Here is an 18,707-nt window from a genome sequence, read left to right as displayed (position 1 = left end):
CTCCCTCTCTCTCTCTCTCTCTCTCTCTCTCTCTCTCTCTCTCTCTCTCTCCCTCACATGCATGTCTGTAATACGGAATAATGATGTTTCTTGGGGGAATTGGCACATGCATGTGATTCCCTCTTCCCTTTCCTCCCCACCTGTGATCTGAGTCCAGCTTCCAGCTTCCTATCACCTCTCATTTAATTATTTGTCTGTGTCTTCATTTATCTATGTTTTAAGTTTCTCATAGAGGAGAAAATGTGATGTTTTGCTCTCTGACCCTAGCTTATTTTGCTTATGACTTCACCGTTTTAAAAAGAATATTCCTAGCCAGGCATGGTGGTGCACAGCTGTTATCCCAGTACTCAGACAGCGGAGGCAGGAGGATCACCATCAGTTCGAGGTCATCTTCAGCCACATAGCAAATTGAAGGCCACCCTGGACTACATAGCAAAACCCCGTCTCAAAACACAAACAGAGTATTCCTGTTGTTTGTGATAATAAAGTGGATTTTTTAAATAAAAGAAAAATTTAAGTAACATTAAAAATTATTTTCAAAGGATGAAGAATTGGTCAACCCTAGATCTCCTAACAGAATCCGTCATATTGACAAATTAAAGGACTATGCGCCGTCATCCTAACAGACATGGAGACAGCATTTGATGAAAGTCAAACATCCATCCATGATTAAAATTCCTAGCAAACTGGGGATGTATGGAGCTTTTTAAATTTGATTTAAAAATATCTGTCAAAATTTGCCACACTACATATGAATATCCCTCAGACTAATAGACAGAAATTCCTTAACAGAAATTTAGCAAATTAAATCCAGCAACATTAGAAAGGCTAACGCATCTGTATAAGGAAGAATGTGGCTTTTTCTCTGACTCAGTTCCAGGGAGGAACCTTTCAACCCTTGGAATTTCCTGAATGACGAGGGTATCTTTCTTTTTACTATTGTCATCTTTTCTTTGTGTGGCACAGTGGGTGGAATTCAGGGCCTCGCTCATGCCAGGTAAGTGCTCTACTACTGAGCTACATGCCCAGCCCCAAGAGCGTCTTTCTTATTTGAAGTGGGCCCCTTGGCCCCCGTCTGAGAGTTTGTGCTAATGAGGTGATTCAAGGGACACCTGGTTCATTTATCCTAACACTATGATTCCGGACAGGGGTGGACTGCACCAGAAAGATCAACTACGTAATTAGAGGGTTGGGACTTTGAACTAAATGAGACCAGTTGCATCTCCAGGGAAAGGAGCAGGCTACAGCATGGTCAGTGATTCCGTCCGTCATAGCTGCATAACGGAGCTTCCTTAAAAACTCTAGCTTCCTGGAGCTCAGGAAGCCTCGTGTTCAGAACCCTCACACCTTGTGCTGTGTCTGGTCTTTTGGCTGACTGTGATTTGTGTCCTTTGCCACAAGAAGACTGTAATTATAAGTACAATGCTTTCTTCAGTTCAGTGAGTCATTTTACTGAATGACCAGACCTGAGGGAGTCTCTCGAAACCCCCAAATTTACAGACACCTGGTATGAAACAAAAATGCCCTTGGGGGCCCCCAAATTTATTGCTGGTGTTTGAAGTGAGCACAGTCTTGTAAAGGACTACACCCTCGGACTTTGCAGTCTGACATTCAATTTAATGTCATGTTGCCAGTCTGGGGTATCCCTGAAATGCAAGGCTGGTTCGACGTTTAGAAATTAGTCTTTTAGTTCACCTGTTGATAGAATTATGTCACTACCTCGTGATCAACTTAAGTGTGCAGAAAAAGAATTTGACAAAATTCAACACACTTTCATGCTTAAGAACATTCAGAAAACTGGGAATGGAACTGTGTCGCCTTGATAAGGAGAATTCTGATAAAAATTATGAGTGCTCCTGAACATGTAGTAAAAGTACTATTTTGCAAAACTTTTGCTTCACTCTGTGTTCGTGCCAGTGCAAGCACGTGTGAGTATCGCACTGGGTCCCACCGTAAATAAGGTGCACTTCCGAGCGCGGTGGTGGTCCAGTAAGCTTGAAAGCCTTTGCCCTGGAGATGTTCTCAGAGTGGGATACTGTTCATCGCAATATAATGTTCATCGCAATGCTTTGTAGAAAGCTGGAGTCAGCAAACATTCATCCAGAGGAAGATGCACATATAAATTTGCATAAAAGAATAAGATATAGCGGTTAAATTGAACAAGCCAGAGCCAAATGCATCAACATGGCCGGAGCTGTAAAGTAATTTTGCCAGAAGAGCAAAATTGCAGAGTAGAATGTGCAGCCTTTCATATATATGAGTTTTCCCCTCAAGGGAAGATGTGGGCATTAATTTATATTAATAGAAAAATGTTTGCATGGAGTTGATTAGTACACATTCAGGGCACTGGCTCTTTTTTAGGAAGAAGAGAGGCAGAGACGGAAACGGACCTTGGGAAGGGGTTAGTGAGGGGGATTCAGTAATATTTGTAATATTTTATTCCTTTAACAATACTAAAGCAGTATCACCTCTCACCGCCATAGCCTACATCAGGGGTTGGAAAACTTTAGCTTGGAAGACAAATCAGGCTTGCCACTTTTTTGTTAATAAAGTTTTATTAGAGTATAGATGTACTCATTTATTTACATGTTGTATATATCTGCTTTTGAGCTATAATGACAGAAAAGTGGCTAGAGAGACAAAGGGGGGGCAAAGCAATAAAAGAGAATGTTCAAATTTGGTAGAACTGAGTGGTGAATTTACGTACATAAATGTCTTCCACTTTCTCTCTGTATGGTTGAAGTATTATACAGTTGTAAGTTATACATTGGCAATTTGAGTAGGCACGACGAAATTTGCTTTTGAATGTTTGGGCTGTGCAATTCCAGTGTGTCTTGGGCTAACTGGAAGAATGCAAGAGCAGGCATTTCAGGTGTGTTTCAACTCTGAGGTCCCATAGAACAGTGAGATCAAGGGGCAGAGAAAGCGTGGTGCGAAGCGGAGGCCTGCCCAGGTCACCCAGTTGTTTTTCTCAGAGCACCTTGTCTCTTCTCTGGGTTACACATTGTCCTGCATGTGGAGGCTAAAAGATCCTAAGACTTAAAATAAGTTAACAAGCCACTGCCCTAGGCTCCCTCAAATAAAAATCGGGAAGCTTTGGTTTAGGAAATAACCAGATAAACTGGAGCCGGCAATTCTAGGAGATAAGTTTGCCTGCCCCTCTCCAAATGAGTTTATCGCATTGGACGCTACAATTCAGCTGGTTGGCACAGATGCACGAGTAATTCTATTTGTCCAGAAAACTGAGTCCCATGCAGGTTTTACAAAGTGATAAATGTGATCCACGAGCAAATCTAAATCACCTCAAGCTAGTCCAATAAAGTGCTGCTAACACCTATTTAGCGTTTGGACAGTGGACTTCCTGCTTATGGCTCAGACAGGTAGAGGCAGACAGGGTCCCGCTCTTTGTGAAGCTAAGGAGGAAAAAGACTCTAGAATAAGTGAATCAACTAGAACCTCTTCCCAAAGGTGATGGCAGTTTCTGCCCCGTCACTGAGACACTCTGTTCTGGCTTCACCTCATTTCCTTCCTCCAGATCACTCCAGTCGTGTTCCTTATTCTTCGGAGGCGCCGAGGAAGCTACGGCTCAGTGCTCTGTGCCTGGACCTAGGTGTGATGATTTCCAAGGTGGTGGGACCTTTGAGAGGTGAAGCCTAGTGAGCGGTGAACAGGCCACTGGAGTGCGGGCGACTTCAGGTAGGACTAATGTCATTGTCAAGGGACCCCTGCCAGTTTCCATGGAGAGCAAGGTGTAAAAGGAGCAAGGCTGAGCTGGGCATGGTGGCGCATGCCAGTAATCCCAGCACTTGGAAGGCTGAGGCAGGTAGATAGCCACAAAGTTGAGGTCGGCCTGAGCTCCAAAAGCGAATTCAAGGCCAGCCTGGACTGCAGTGAGATCCTATCTCAAAAAAAAAAAAAAAAAAAAAAAAAAAAAAAAAAAAAAAAAAAAAAAAAAAAAAAGAGCAAGGCTGGTCTCCATATCTGTCTGTTTTTTCATCTTGACATGTGACCCCTCCCTCTTGCACATGCCTGGCCATAATGCCATGGTATGACACAAGTATAGGGCCCTCCCCAGGAGCCCGACTGATGGCGCTGTCAAAGTGTAGACTTTCAGTTTCCAAAACCATGGGCTAAGTAAGCCTCTCTTCTTTACAAAGCCTGTAGCTTCAAGTATTTTGTTGTAACAACAGAAAACTGACAACATCGGGCACAATAAGTAGGTATGAGAGCCTATGAATGGCCCCAGTGGAAAAACAGAGATGAGAAATGTGGCCAGGTTCCAGTAGAATCTGGAGAGTCAGCCCTATACAAAACTTGGAATTGAATTCAGCACCTAAAGGCACTAGATCTTGTTTTGAGGACATGCTTCATTTCCTGCATCCATGAGCCCTCCTTGGTGGCAACTTGACGTTTTTGCACTCAGCTGAGGGTGACATTAGGATTATCTAACAAGTACCCCATAATATGGGCCATCAGGATGGATGCTGGCTGTAAGACAGGCTTGACTCTATCGATTCAGATAGACCCACTTCAGCCTTGGACCAAGTAACTTAGAAATTTAGTCTTCAAGACCTTTCAGATATGCCACAGCTAAGCCTGAGAGCAGACATGCACCTCTAGTGCACAGGCCAACTTCCTGCCATTCTGATCCCGTATTTTCTACACCCCCAAGAGAAGGGAGTTCGACATATCAGCTCCTTCCAAACCCTGAGAAGCCTGTTGGGAAGACCACTCATTTTTCCATTCACCGATTTGACACATAATTACGAAGTGTCTACACTGCTAGCCCCACTGATAAAACAGCATCGATTAGATACTGGCAGCCTCTGTGTTGAACGCATCACAGAGATAGGTTTAATTTTTTAAAAAAATGAATGTGACCCTCAGGGAGTTTAGAAGAGTAAGGATTGAAGTCAACAGTCTGTGAGAATTGGGTCTTTTGAAAAGGTTGAGTAAAGGAATTAGGCAACATTATGGTTTAAATACGAAGAATCCCTAAGGACTCGTGTGCTGAGGACTTGATCTCCAGGATGGCAATAGGCCTCAGAGGTGAGGCCCGGCGAGGTGACCGCACTGTATGGGCACTAACCCCATGGGGGGATTAACCCGCTAAGTTCATTAGCGAATGTGCTGCTGGAGGTGGGACCCCGCTGGAGGATCCAGGTCCTCGGAAGTGAGCCTTTAAAGGGTGCGTCTCTTCTTGAAGCTTTCTCTGGCTCCATGCTTCCTGGCTGCCATGATGTTTTTGCCTTGGAGCCAGATGACCATGGGCCTCCGAAATTGTGAGGCAAAATAAATCTTTATTTTTTAAGTTATGTGTGTTAGACATCTTTGCCCAACGATGGAAAGGCAAAAAACACAAGCAGGTCGTGTGTGTGTGTGTGTGTGTGTGTGTGTGTGTGTGTGTGTGTATTTGTGTGTTACTGGAAATCAAAGCCAGGGGCACTCTACTACTGAGCTATATCCTCAGTCCTTTTTGTACTTTTTTTAGGAGACAGGTCTTGCCAAGTTGCCCAAGTGGGATTTGAACGTGCCGCCCTCCTGCATCAGCCTCCCAAAGTGCTGGGATTTCAGGAATAGACTACTCAAAGGCAGGATTGAAGGACACGTCAAGATGGCACAGGTATGCCACAGCTAGTCACAGAGAAAGTAAAAGTAACTAAATGACCACAATGGCAGGAGAGGCAACCAGAACCTGGAGATAAAGAGGGTGCTTAGAGAGGATGGGCTTTTTTCAGAGGGTAAAGCTGGGAGGACCCTGAGTTGCTCTCTTACCTCCTGCCCAGGTTCCCATGGGCTGTCTCCACCTGGAAACCGAAGAAGAGGAACCCACTGGCGGTGCCCACACAGTCAGCCAGCCTCCCGGGCGTTGAGAATGACAAGACCAGACAGTAGCCTTTTGAGATCCAAGAGGAAGATATCAGCTTCAAGACACAGGACGAAAACATCGTACTCCTGATCGGAGCTGTAGGGTAAGACTCAGATGAGATGTCTGCCAACAATGGCTATTACCCAACTCTCCCACTTCAATGCAGAATAAGCCCCTGGTTTCAGGAAACCAAGAGGCCAAAGCAAGGAAAAACCTCCATCTGGTTTTGGAGAGAAACTATTCAAACGCCAACTCAGAACAGCCGAGATGGAACAAGAGGCACCTTGGATTGGTTGGCTGTCCCTCGAGAGATGGCCCTGATCTGCTATTACTGGAATCTGCAACTCCTGTAAAAAGCTGCCTGGAGATGAGTCATCCAGTTAGTGTCCAAACCACTGCTTCTGCAGAACACCACCCGATGGCCCTGTCGTCCCTCTTTCTGCAGCTGCAATCTGAGAGGCGTTTGTCATCCCCCGGGGGGAACCCTGGGACCTGGCTCCGGCATCCTTGCCTGGCTAGCTGCCTTTGCATAACGCAGGTAGCCAGAATTTCCTGGATCCCAGGGAGAAAGACACAAACCTGAGACCAGACAATGTCAGTTACCTCACTGCTGGTTCAATTCCTGGTGGGAGCGAGGTGAGTTACCTGGATCAATGTTGTAAGCTCAGGCCCAGCAAATGAGTTTAGGACAGTTCCGTGGAGCTCCATGTGCTTTGCATTTCTCATTAGCTAATTGGATTTGCATGTACTTGGGAATCTGCAGAAGCCCAAATCAAACGCATCAGGATTCAGTCCAGTTTTCTTTCTCTCTCTCTATTTTTGTGTGTGCAAGCTGCTTCTTTTGCTGTCTTTTTGTCTGTATTTTTCCTTTGCTTGTCTAAGGAAGCCAAAGGAGGTAATTTATCAGCCTTGCCAGATCCCGTCTCATTGCTCCAGGGGTGGGGTAGGAGGGGGTTCAGGCCACAACGTGATTGTTATAAACGCAACCTGCCGTTTGATGCATTTGTCCTGCCTAGAATCGAAAGGCTGCGTGCTCAAAGTTCCTCCGAGTCTTCAGCGGGAAAAGCTGTCACGATCTCTGTTAGCCTGAAACCCACTATTCAGAATTTTTGCCTTTACAAACTCTCGCTTCACTTGATGGAGGGAAACAAAGTGCTCTGGGCTCAGACACAGGCTCGAATCCCAGTTCTACCCGTCACTGGCGATGCGGCCTTGGCTGTGTCCCTGAAGCTTTTTGGGTCCCAGTCGTTCATCTGTAACAGTGGGATTTTCTAACCTCAGAGTGTTGTAGCGAATGCCAGTCACCAACACACACCGAGTCAAGGAGGGTCAGACATTTTGGTGTCCTGTGTCATCAGCCTCCTTAGTCTCCTGAGCACGCACCTATTTTAACCTTTGGTGCCAACTGCCGACTCCTGGATTCTGCTCCAGGAACCATCAGTTTGCTTGAACATGAACTTCATTGTTGTTCATGGCCTCACTCTCCCTTCGCGCAGCCGTCACCCAGCCATCGCCCAGAGCCTCCTGCCACACTGAGTCACAGAAGGAGGGTCATGCTGGCAGTGCGCTGTTGGTTTGGGGAAGCTATAGATTCAGAGCCGGGAGTTGAAAGGGCAGGTGGGAGATCGGGGACTAGGAGAGTGCGGGAGACACTGGGGGTCAGTAGGGGCTGAGCAACACTGTGGAACTGCTGAGACACCCACAGAATAAAAACTAAGCCTCCCTAATGGGACCGGGCAGGGAGTGTTGGATGAATTTACTTAGTACCCAGCAGGTCCCCAATAAATATGGGTGAATGGGCGGATTTGAAAGAACGGAGACGGACTGGCTGAATGGACCAGCCAGTGGTGGCTTCGCCAGGATTAAACTCTTTCCCAGATGCCCCTTATCAGAGAGGGCCTTCACGACCTTCAGTAGATACCAGTGTTCAATCTGTCTCCTTGAGCTCAAGCCAGCCTGGCCTTCCCAGAATGTTCACTATTAGATCGCACATTTATTACAGACTTATTTACTTATGTATTGTCTCCGCCATTGGATATGAACTCCACAGGGGCAGGGACTTGGTCTCTTTTGCATCCCAGTACTTCCTCTGAATTAATGATTAAATACAAGAGAGCAGGACAGGGATAGCTGGGGATAAGAAGGCTTAGGAAAAAGAACTGTGGTGTTTCTCAAACTTAAACTCACTGGAAGCTGAATTGACATGCAGATCCCCAGCCAGGCTCCTAACGATTAACTCGGAGTCTTCAAGGTGGACCTTTCATTGATCAGCTTACTCAGGTGATTAAGCTGTGGGTGTTTCATGGATTTCATTGACAAGTACTGGGCTGGCCTTATAGAAATGGATGGGTTTCCCAGCGATACCTCCCCTCTACACGGACTTCCCTCCGCTTATCTCAGAATCACTTTGCAACATGCAAACACTAGATTTAATATTTTTCACACCTTCATAGATCTCCTGGGTGAAGGCTGCCCCAAACAAGCTGATGGAAAGAAAGATATAACTTTCTCCAAATCGATCCATCCAAAAATGATGCTCCAGCCCTCCTCCAAAACTCCGTTCCATATATTCTACTTGCTTGGGCGCTATTGAAATATTTTCTTACCTTCGGCTTTTTACTGCTTGTTACCTAATAGTCTCCACTTCCTTCTTTCTAAATGATCTTCTGTGTTTGACGCCTCTTCTGTGCTGAGGCAAAGAGAGTAAATTTCAAAGACACAAATTTCAACTTCTGCTTTATTGCCAGCTGTTCTATTAATGCTCTTAACTCATGGACCAATTAACAGCCACAGCTGGGCTCTGAGTCAGTGCTTGAGGCATGAAAATGATGACAAACTCAGCACTAACAACAGCTCCTCGGATATAGGCTCCAGTTTTCTGCCTTTCCCTAAGACCCATGGCTTGGTAAAAGGAAAGAGGAATTTTCCTAGTGTTATGTGACTTTCACTTTTTCTTCTCTTCTCTTTTGCTTTCTTTCCAGCACCATCAACGGTATCGGTCCCTGAAGGAGTTTCTCCAGTCAGCCTCAGGAAGTTTATTCCCACGCTAAATGTTTACGTGGACACCGAGATAGGATTTTGCAGGGAGAGCAAGAGCGAAGACGTTTGCCTCGACTGATTTCTTTCACATTGAAGGCACGGGTCGGCAGGTCGAGTGGCTCTCGCCCTCTGCATTTATAGAAATGACATTTCTATGTCCCTCACTGATCATCAGAGCAGTGGTGAGACAGACAGTGACCGATCCTGGCTGGAGCTGTTCGGTGAAGGTTGTGATGATGGTGGTGAGGGTGGTGACGGTGGTGGTGATGGTGGCAGTGGCGTCACACGATGATGGTGGTCCTGGCAGGGAAGGTGTGTTTGTGTGCACGTGTGTTGCAGCAAATGTCACCTGTCTTATTAAAATGCCGCTGACAGTTCTTCAGTAGTTTCTCACAGCCCTGCTCCAACTCCCCGGTCTTTCTTTTCTCTGTTGTCAACCTCCCACTCCCCTGGAGACCTTGTTTGGACACTAGAAGCCAACTTTGATCTGGTTCACTCGTGAGCCTTTGTTACTTTCCTTTCTACTTCTGCTGCCTCCCTCCCACGGCTTCCACAGTGATTCTGATTTGCAGAATCCTTCAGTCCACACGTCCCCATTGATCCCACATGTCATGGGAGGCTTAAGCTCTCTAAATCAACAACTAGGTTTCAACAGCTTCCACTTTGCCCACTGAAAAGATATCCGCTATAACTGGATATGCATCCTCTAAAGGCCCATGTATTCAAGTCCAGGTCACAGCCTATGTTGCTGTTCTGGCGGAATCTTTAAGAAGGAGGCCTCAGTGGGAGGAAGGTAGGTCATCTCCTCGAAGGAGATGTTTGGAGACTTCCTCTCTCTCTTCACCTCTCTCCCACCGTAATGTGAGCAAATGACTTCCTTCCAACTTGTGCCATAGGCTCATAAGTGACAGGACCAGCATAGCACTGACTGAACCCTCTGAAACCACGAAATAAAATAAACCTTTTCTCTTCTAACTTGATTATTTCAGGTATTTTGTCATGATAATGAAAAATGACTACCACAATATGCAAGCTCACCAGTGTGATTGCCGAGATCTTTTAAAAGACAGCCACAGGCTACCTGCCTGAGCTTCTCTCCTACCTGCCAGGATTTTCCTGCCTCTGGGAATTTTTTTCAGAATCTCCTCACATTTAGGAACACCTTCCTAGGTGTGTAGATAGTATCTTTTGTTTATAGAAATCCTGCTCTCTATCTGAGCCCTCAACGATGATCCATAAGCAATCCCTTCAGCTTAGCAAATCCTCCTGGGGTGTTCTAGACACCGTACAAGGTGTTGGGAACCAGGAAGGAATAAAGCAGAGCCCCTGGTCCTGGAGAGACCCACACTCTAACAGGGAGGGTGCAATGGCTTGTGTCTAGCTGTCCCCCCAAAGCCTCATTAAGTCACAGGTGGGGCTTTTCAGAGGTGGCTGGATCTAGAGTGTGTGATACCGGGATTGATTCATGGTGCAGTGATAGTGTCAAGGGCACTAGGATTAAGGGTGTGAGCGGTACCTGCACTAAGTAGCCTGGATAAGATACAAGGGATAGAAAGAGCTGTGCTTGGGATGGAGGTATAGTTCAGTGGTTCTGCCGCCTGCCTGGAAAGCACAAAGACCTGAGTTCAATTCCTGGTACTAAAAGAAAAAGAAGAAAAAAAGAGAGAGAGAAAAAGAGCTGCTGTCACCCCTTGTTGCTTTTCTACCTCCTACTTGCTGTGAGCTGTTTCTCCCCTGCACTCCTGTCTGTCATGTCTTGGAGGGTCCACCTGATTATGGGCTGAAACCTCTGCAAACTGTCAGCCAAATAAACCTTTCCCCGTTAATTTTGTGTGTCAGATACTTTGCCTCAGCAATGGGAAGAGAAATAACTAAGAGAGAGGTGTGTAGTGAGCAGATGGTTCTAGAGTCCACATTCAGGTTCTTGGAGAAGAACAGAAAAGGGCCTCTGACCCAGGCCTTATTTGTGGAGTGGAGATGGTGGCCAGATAGGTAAGATTATATAGGAGACGTGTACATGGGCTGAGTCGTAAGGAGCCAGGAAAAGTTAGGTAAAGATTGGAGGGCAGAGTGTGAGCTAAAGAAGGACACGGAACAAATGAAAGATGTGGTACCAAGGTTTATAGCACCATGGAGAGGAACGGTTAGCTACTCAGTCACATCAGCTGGACAGGCTGTGTGGAGAAACTGTGCCACAGGACAATTCACTGACAGAGGAAAAGAGAGGGACTTTCCTTGGGTTCCCTCTTGGCTCTCGGTTATCATTGATCAAAGTTTATCCACTGGAGCATGAAGTTCTCATACTTAAACTAGCCACTTTGGGAAGCTGGGGGAGCCCGGATCCTGACTTGATGGAGGGAAAGTCTGCATGCATCTGAGGTGGTCGTGAATTTAGGGGCTAAGAAGCAGTGGCAGGAACCAAGTTCGGAGCAGGCTGTGCCTGGTCCCGGCTGAGCCCAGGGGAGAGAAGGCCAGCAGGGAGGCAGTGGAAGCTTTGGCTCCGTTTCTGAGCGTGGCAAGAGGCGCGTGTCAGTGGTCACCGATCCAGTCCACCCCTGGAGCTTCTCAGCTACATTTCCCATGAGGCCCACCTTCCACACTGTGACATCCGGTCTCAGTTTATGGGGAGCAAGGAGAGGCTCGCTTCGACACGGAAGCTAAGTTTGGTGAGAGAAAGTTCAGAAGCATAGAGGTTATCCAGGGGCTTCCTGCCACGGTCTTAGGGAGAGATCACAGGCGCCTTCTGCGGATAGCAGTGGTGGCAATAGAAAGGCAAACAAGGATGCAGGAGAAAAAGAACTCAAGCAACGTTTGGAAGATAAAGTGAGCACGTCTGGCGGTCGATGGGTGCTCTGGTGTGAATGTGGTTTGTCTTCCACACTCGTGTCGAAATCTCATCCTCCGTTGTTAGGTATTACAGGGTGAAAACTTAATCTGACGATGTTATTCAGAGGTAGAGCCTTTGGGAAGTGATCAGGATCACGAAAGTCATTAGGCTGGACTGCACATGACTGAGTTCTGGTGGCTTTGTGAGGAGAGGGAGAGGCCCGGCAGACACAAAAATACATATTCTGCCCCTTGCTATCTGATCTCTGTGCCACTGTGGGACTCTGCCAGCCAGATCATCACTAGATGGGTCCCCAGACCTTGTCCCTTCAGAGGCATGTGCAAAATAAACTTCCTTCTAAAGCAGTCCAGCTCTGGTTTTTGTTATGGCTAAGGAAAAGTAGAATAATATAATGGATGTGTAGGGGTTGAGGGAAAGTAAGGAGTTAAGGTTGATTCCTAGATTTCCACCTTGACCAACTAGAACAAAGGACAGGGCCTCCAGCATCTGAAATGGAGGTGTCAGAAGTTTCCCACCAACAGTTCAAATCATGGGAGAAAACCGAAAAGTAAAGACCACGGTTTTCTAATGGGCCCAAACAACATTCACCGGCATAGCGAATACCCGCACAGGAGGGCATTGTTGAGACGTTTGTACCTCAGAGGCAAATTTCTAAAAACATTACAGTTTGCCTACTTTTTAATCTAATTTTTTAAAAACCAAATTGTCTTTTAAAGCTTCTTCTTCTTATGCTATGCCAACCTGACAGCCGTTGGAGGAAGCTATTATTTTTCACTTCACATTACTGCCTTACAGAGTTGATTTAAAAAATAGATATATAATCATAGGACTTGAGCAGTCTTTTTTAGCTGTGAGAGTAGGAGGTAGATGGGTGTGGAAGAGGCTTTGGGTTGGTTTATTAACAGACATCTTGTTCCACTGTCCTGTCACAGTTTAAACTCCCAGCAGCAAAATGGCTTCTTGACCACAATAAAATAATGTCAGGAGTCAGGAGCTGCGGATCCCAGACACTTGCTTCTCCAGACACCTCCCTTGAGCTTGTTCTTAAAAGGACGGAATCTGGACAGGTTGCTGAGCTCTCAAAACCACGTCAAGCTACCCCTTAAGCTTGTTTTCCTTTGTCCCCTTTGCGAAGTTGTGCTCTTGTGTGTGTTTCTCTTTCAAATCAGGTCTTAGGAAATATAATCCTGGGAGAGTTTTGAACGTGTTGACTTGAAATTTCCAGCAGCCCTTCCAGCGAGTGCTTTGCCGTTTCCATGGAAACCAGTAATGTTTTGAAGAGGCGTGATGGGTTCAGCACACTGGAGCTAGCATAGGGAATGCATGTCAGTTGGCTGTTGAAAGCAAATGGTAAAATCACTGTGTTCTGGGGCAGTGTCTGACATGGTCATCTTGACCTTCTGAAGAAAGAGAAACACAACGATGGGGGTGAAGTCATCCCCGTCGGTACCCAGCCGAGCATTTTAGGTCTGCATACCGTTCCTCTCCGCGTCACTGAGTCATTATTCCAGTTCGTCTTCAGCATTCTGGCTTTTAAACCACCAGGTGGGCAGGTGTAGTGACTGATGCCTGTGTGACTCCTGTGATCCTAACGCTGGGGAGGCAGACCCGGCCGGGGGAGGTTCCGTTCCCACTGGCTGGCTTCGTCTCGCTGTTGGATTTATTCTCTCGAGCCTTAGCTTCTTCTTTCGGGCTGCGACAGTTGCCTCAAGAATTCATGGCTTTTACGTATTTACGTGTGTTGGGGGAGAGAAGAGCCTGCATTTTCAACAGCCCTGGAATTCTGCTGAACAGATAGTCCTGCCTGGTTGTTCCAAGGCCGTGTGACCCTCTTGCAAAAGTCTAGGTACTTGTGGGCCAGCAGCACAGCACAGACCTTCCACACTGGGCTCCTAAGAGTGGGGTGTGGGATATATTAAAAAAGGCTTGGTGGCACCTCCTGGGATTCACAAAACATTTTGGTGCTGTTGTAGGTATGAAGGGAACTTCCCCTCTGCCCTCTAAAGGCTCAATAATTAAATTTGCTGCAATAAACGAACAATAGACAGATCAACAGGGGAAAAGATGCCCACGTTGGTTACATGCACCAGACAATCACAAGCATTGGAAGTGAGCCCCCATAACCCAGCAAGACTGAGAAGCTTTTGTGTACCCAGTCCACTAAGGATCGGGAAGTGGGGAATCAGGCAGCTTTAGAGGAAGAGTAACGATCTTTAAGGCAGATGAATGTGTCCAAAGGACAGACAGTAAGTAGCTCAGGATCAGGTTACTCTGGGCTCTGGGTGTGGCTCAGCCCAAGCCTTCCTTCCTTTGAGCCGGTCTTCTTTTACTTGAAGAGATCATTAGGAAGGGTTTAGTACCACTGCATACTGTTATGAAGGGCACACATGAAACCACTCACTGGAGACAGGCTTTTTTTGTGAGGAAAACAAAAGTTTATTCCATTGAACAGAGACTAAAATCAGGGAGATATTTTAGCAGCTAGCTAATCCGCATGTGAATGGGCTGACATCGGGAGAGGGAAATAGCAGCAGCTCGCTGGGAGGGATTTCATCCTTGAGAGGATCGGCCAACACCAGGAGGGAGCTATTAGCAGCTACTGGGACAGGAACTGGGCTTATGTAAGTACCAAAGGGGCTAAGGAATCGGGGGCAGAATGTTTGTGACTGAACCAAGGCCAGTAAGCACAGGTGTGGAAATAATCACTGAACTTTTTGATGCCAACCGATCTTCTGTTTACTGAGAAATAGCCTGCCATTAGCTGAAAGTGGACTGTTTGCTTTTGTCCAGTTTGTTTGTAAAGGACTCACTTAGGTCGGGCAAGGCACATACCTTCATGAAGAACTTTCCACAACGAAGAGAACTTGAAGCCAGCTGTAGTGGTTATACACCTGAATCCAAGCACTCTGGAAGGCTGAGACCGGAGAATCACAGGTTCAAGCCCAGCCTGGACAACTTAGGGAGACCCCGTCTCAAAATAAAAAAGAGCTAGGACTATAGTTCAATGTGAGGGTCCTGGGTTCAGTCCCCAGTAGTAAACACACACACACACACACACACACACACACACACACACACACGACTTCATGACTTCAGAGAAAGCTCCTCTCTTCTTTGGGAGAAACAGAGGGGTGAGAAGAGGCAGGGGTAGAAGAATGAGAGAGACCTTGGCCCTGAGTCTGCTGCTTCAAAGCACTTCACAGGTCAAAGAACCATGTGGAGGGAGAGACGTTATTTTCTGAGCCCAACATTTTACAAACGCAAAAGGAGAGACTTGCATTTATTTAGCTCTAGATTTTACAGGCCATCTGGTATAGAAGAAGGACCTTGGACTGTGTCTCCTGTCCTCCCGTCTTGGAGTCTGCAGCAGAGGCCGCACACCCTCCTGGTCTTTGCCTTTTCCGCGCACCTGTGTCCCTTGCCTTGAGGGATTTTTCTGGACAACCCCATCTGTTGGCACACATGGCAGGCTGCAAGTGTCCAGCGATTGACACTCACTGAGAGCAGTCCGAGGTCGGACGGGAGCCGAGGGGCTTACCCTGGCTTGGATGGGGGCGGGGACCAGCGCCAGCCCCAGGGACCCAGAGCGGTGGGCTCTCATGCACCCCAGGCGAACTGATTACCCCCTCCTCTGACTCATTTCCTTACTTCCCAGTGGATGTGCTGGATGCATCTCAGGAAGGCTTTTATATATTTATTTGTATTTGTTTTCTTATCAAGTTTTAATTGAGATGAGATTCATACGAAATCAATCACTCTAAGAGAACAAATCAACAACTATTAGTATATTTACAGTATTGTGCAACTCCATCTCTAATTCCAAGATATTTGCATGGTCTCAGAAATTAGCTCTGTGTGTATCCAAGTTACTCCCTCTTCTCTCTTCCTCCCAACCCCTGGAACCACTCATTTATTTCCTGTCTCTATGGATTTACTCATTCTGGATATTTCATATAAGTGGAGTCGTGCTGTCATAGACAGCTAAATTGGGTAGAAACATAACAGGCAGTAGGATAGAGCTGAGCCCGCAGGAGAGTCAGGGCTGCTGCCAGAGACGCATCAGCTGGGGGCCCAGCCCCCAAAAGATGGCAAAAGAACCGGGCCTACATAGTTCCCCAAGGGATGAGCTAAGTGATAGCATCTGGTCTCTGTAAAGTCTAGACAGGCATCAGTTGCCTCCTTGGGCAACCAAGACCCCAGATTTATCACCTACCTGAGAGGTTCTTGTGCTTTCCATGCATGATGCTGCATGACCTGCTTCCTCACGGGATCAGTATTACATAAGCGGCTATACTTGTGATTTTACTGGTTGATCGTAGCTCTAACCCACATTGTATCCACATGGGGTTGCAGTCAACCCCACTTTGCGGGTGTCTCCTCCTGTGTCTCTCAGGTGGGAGCCGTCTATCCCTCCATAACTATCTCCCACTTTAACCTCCCTTGTTCCTAGAATTCCTTCTTTGGTTTTAGAGAACATGAACTTGGTGTATGGGACATCTAAACGGGTTGGGAGTTATAATATTTCCCTTCTATCATTCGGAAGTTCATATATCATCCCTATATCAATACCATTATCACGGCTCGTGTTTAGAGGTCCCCGCAAAGCCTCATGAGGGTGAGGTGCAGGCTTTCTCTTCCAGAGGTGGCTGAAGCTGGAGTGTGTGACGCTGTGGTTAAGGGCGTGTGGTTACTGAGCCGCTGCATGTGAGGACTGCTTTGGCACCCGCCTGACCCTGACAGTCTGAATAAGATAAAAGGGGCAGAAAGATGCTGTTAAGGCGCCTTCTTGCTTTTGGTTACCTTGTGGGCACCATGAACTGTTTCTCCTCTGTGACGCCCCTTGGCCATGTGAACCAGCCAGTCACGGACTAAAACATCCATAAACTGTGAGCTAAATAAACCTTTTCCCCTCTAACTTTGAGTGTCGGTTACTTTGTCTTGGCAATGAGAAAAATAATTAAAACAGAAAATTTTGGGTGTTGGGTATTTTGTCTCAGCCACGAGAGAAAAGTAACTAAAACACCGTATGTAAATTTTTGTCTGGATTCTTTCATTCAAGATTATGTCTTTAAATCCATCTATGTTGCAGCTTGTGTCAACACTTCCTTTTCATAGCTGCATAATAGTCCTCGAATGGACATACCCCAGGCTGTTCATTCGTTTCTTTTCTTTTCTTTTTGGAGACAAGTTCTCACTATGTAGTTGAGGCTGACCTGGAACTCACCCTGTAGCCTGGGCTTGTCTCAAACTCACAGTGATCCTCCTGCCTCAACCTCCCGAGTGACGGGATTACAGGTGTGCACCATCAGGCCCGGCTATTCATTTGTTTCTTAATAGACATTTGGGTTGTTGCTTGACTATTATAAATAGTGCTGCTTTGGATATTCATGGGTGAATATTTGAGTCTATGCTTTTCAATTCATTTGAGTATAGCAAGTCCCTGACTCCTGAACAAAGTTTTGTTCCTGGTGAATTGTTTGTAAGTCAGATTTGTTCAGAAGCCAACAGTCTTATACCGGTACACCTGTGAATGTTCCGACTCAAATGTTAGTTATGTGCCTACAGGAGGAGTTGCAGCTGCTCAAGGCAATTCATTAACTTTGTGAAGAATTGCATATTTGCACAACAGCCACACAAGAGTTTCATTTCTCCTCAGCTTTACCAGTGCTCACCGTTTTTAAAAAATTTTTTTTGTGGTGCTGGGGATTGAATGCAGGGAGTGCTAAGCTACATCCCCAGTTTTTGTTTTTTTTTTTAATTTTCAGACAGGGTCCCACTAAGTGGTCCAAGGTGGTCTCCTCCTGCCTCAGCCTCCCAGGGTGCAGGTACACAAATGTATAGTGCTACACTCAACTTCTGGTTTTGTTTTTTATTGTGGTCATCCTATTATGCGAAGTGGTGTCTCATTGTGGTTTTTCTTTTCCTTTCCTTATTGATTAGTGATGTTAAGCATCTTTTACTTTGTTCCCACGGATATTTTTATTTTGGAAAATTTCACATACATTGGAAAGTTTAAAGAAAAAAAAAACACAGACTATGTTTTGCATAACATCTTCTGCGTAGATTTAACATTTTATATTTGTCTAAGCAATGCCTGGGTGGTACCCTTGAATTTGCTTTTTGGGCTGAATGTTGCCCTGTAAACCGGAAGTGGTTTCTGGATGCCAGAATAAGTTCCGGTGAAATGTTTCGACTTAGCATGTTTAACAGCAGGGAACGTACAGAGTGTTTCCTATAGGACAGTTGTCTTGTGCACACGTTCCAATGGGATCTCGGAGCGACTGAGTGGAGGACACCACGGTTGTTTCTGCCTGCCCAGACTCCATAGCCCCCTCTCTAACAGCACCATTTCGATTTTATTCTTAGGAACCACCCATCCTTCTGCCGGTTGCCTCCTCACCCCAACTCCCAACCCCAGAACTGCGCATGACTGAGGTGCTATGACCAGCGCCACAGTGATTGGTCAGGGAGAGACACGTGGTCCATGTTGGGCCCGGAAAGCCAGTCCTGAGCTATCATAGTTCATTGGAAAGAAGGTTCCTTTTTGGTATGACTCGCTGTTCTTTCATATATGCTAAGAAAGCACTGCCAACTACTTATAAAATAACTGGATTATAAGACATATCCTGATTTCGGGATATTTGCATGTGAGGAGTGAAGGGTGTCAGAGATTGCCGGTAAGCATGGCGCTCCCCGGGGCAGCGGCCCGTATGCAGGTCTGGCAGCCTCCCTGGGGAGAGCTCCCCTCCCTCACCTCCCTGTCTCTTCCCCAGGGGCCAGGCACACGCGTTGGGAGGCCACTGACTGGAGCTCAGCCTCCCCAGACTCGCAGGGGAGGCCCTATGCTCACTTGGAGAGTCCCCCAAAGACTTGTGGAAATTGAGAGCTGAATCCCCAACCCAGCAACGTCCAGAGGTGCAGTGTAGCGAGATGACTGGATCACGGGGGCAT

Source organism: Fukomys damarensis, unplaced genomic scaffold, assembly GCF_012274545.1.
Source record: "Fukomys damarensis isolate Sample0158 unplaced genomic scaffold, DMR_v1.0_HiC HiC_scaffold_12, whole genome shotgun sequence".
In the NCBI taxonomy this organism is placed as follows: Eukaryota; Metazoa; Chordata; class Mammalia; order Rodentia; family Bathyergidae; genus Fukomys; species Fukomys damarensis.
This window is presented reverse-complemented; position numbering follows the sequence as displayed.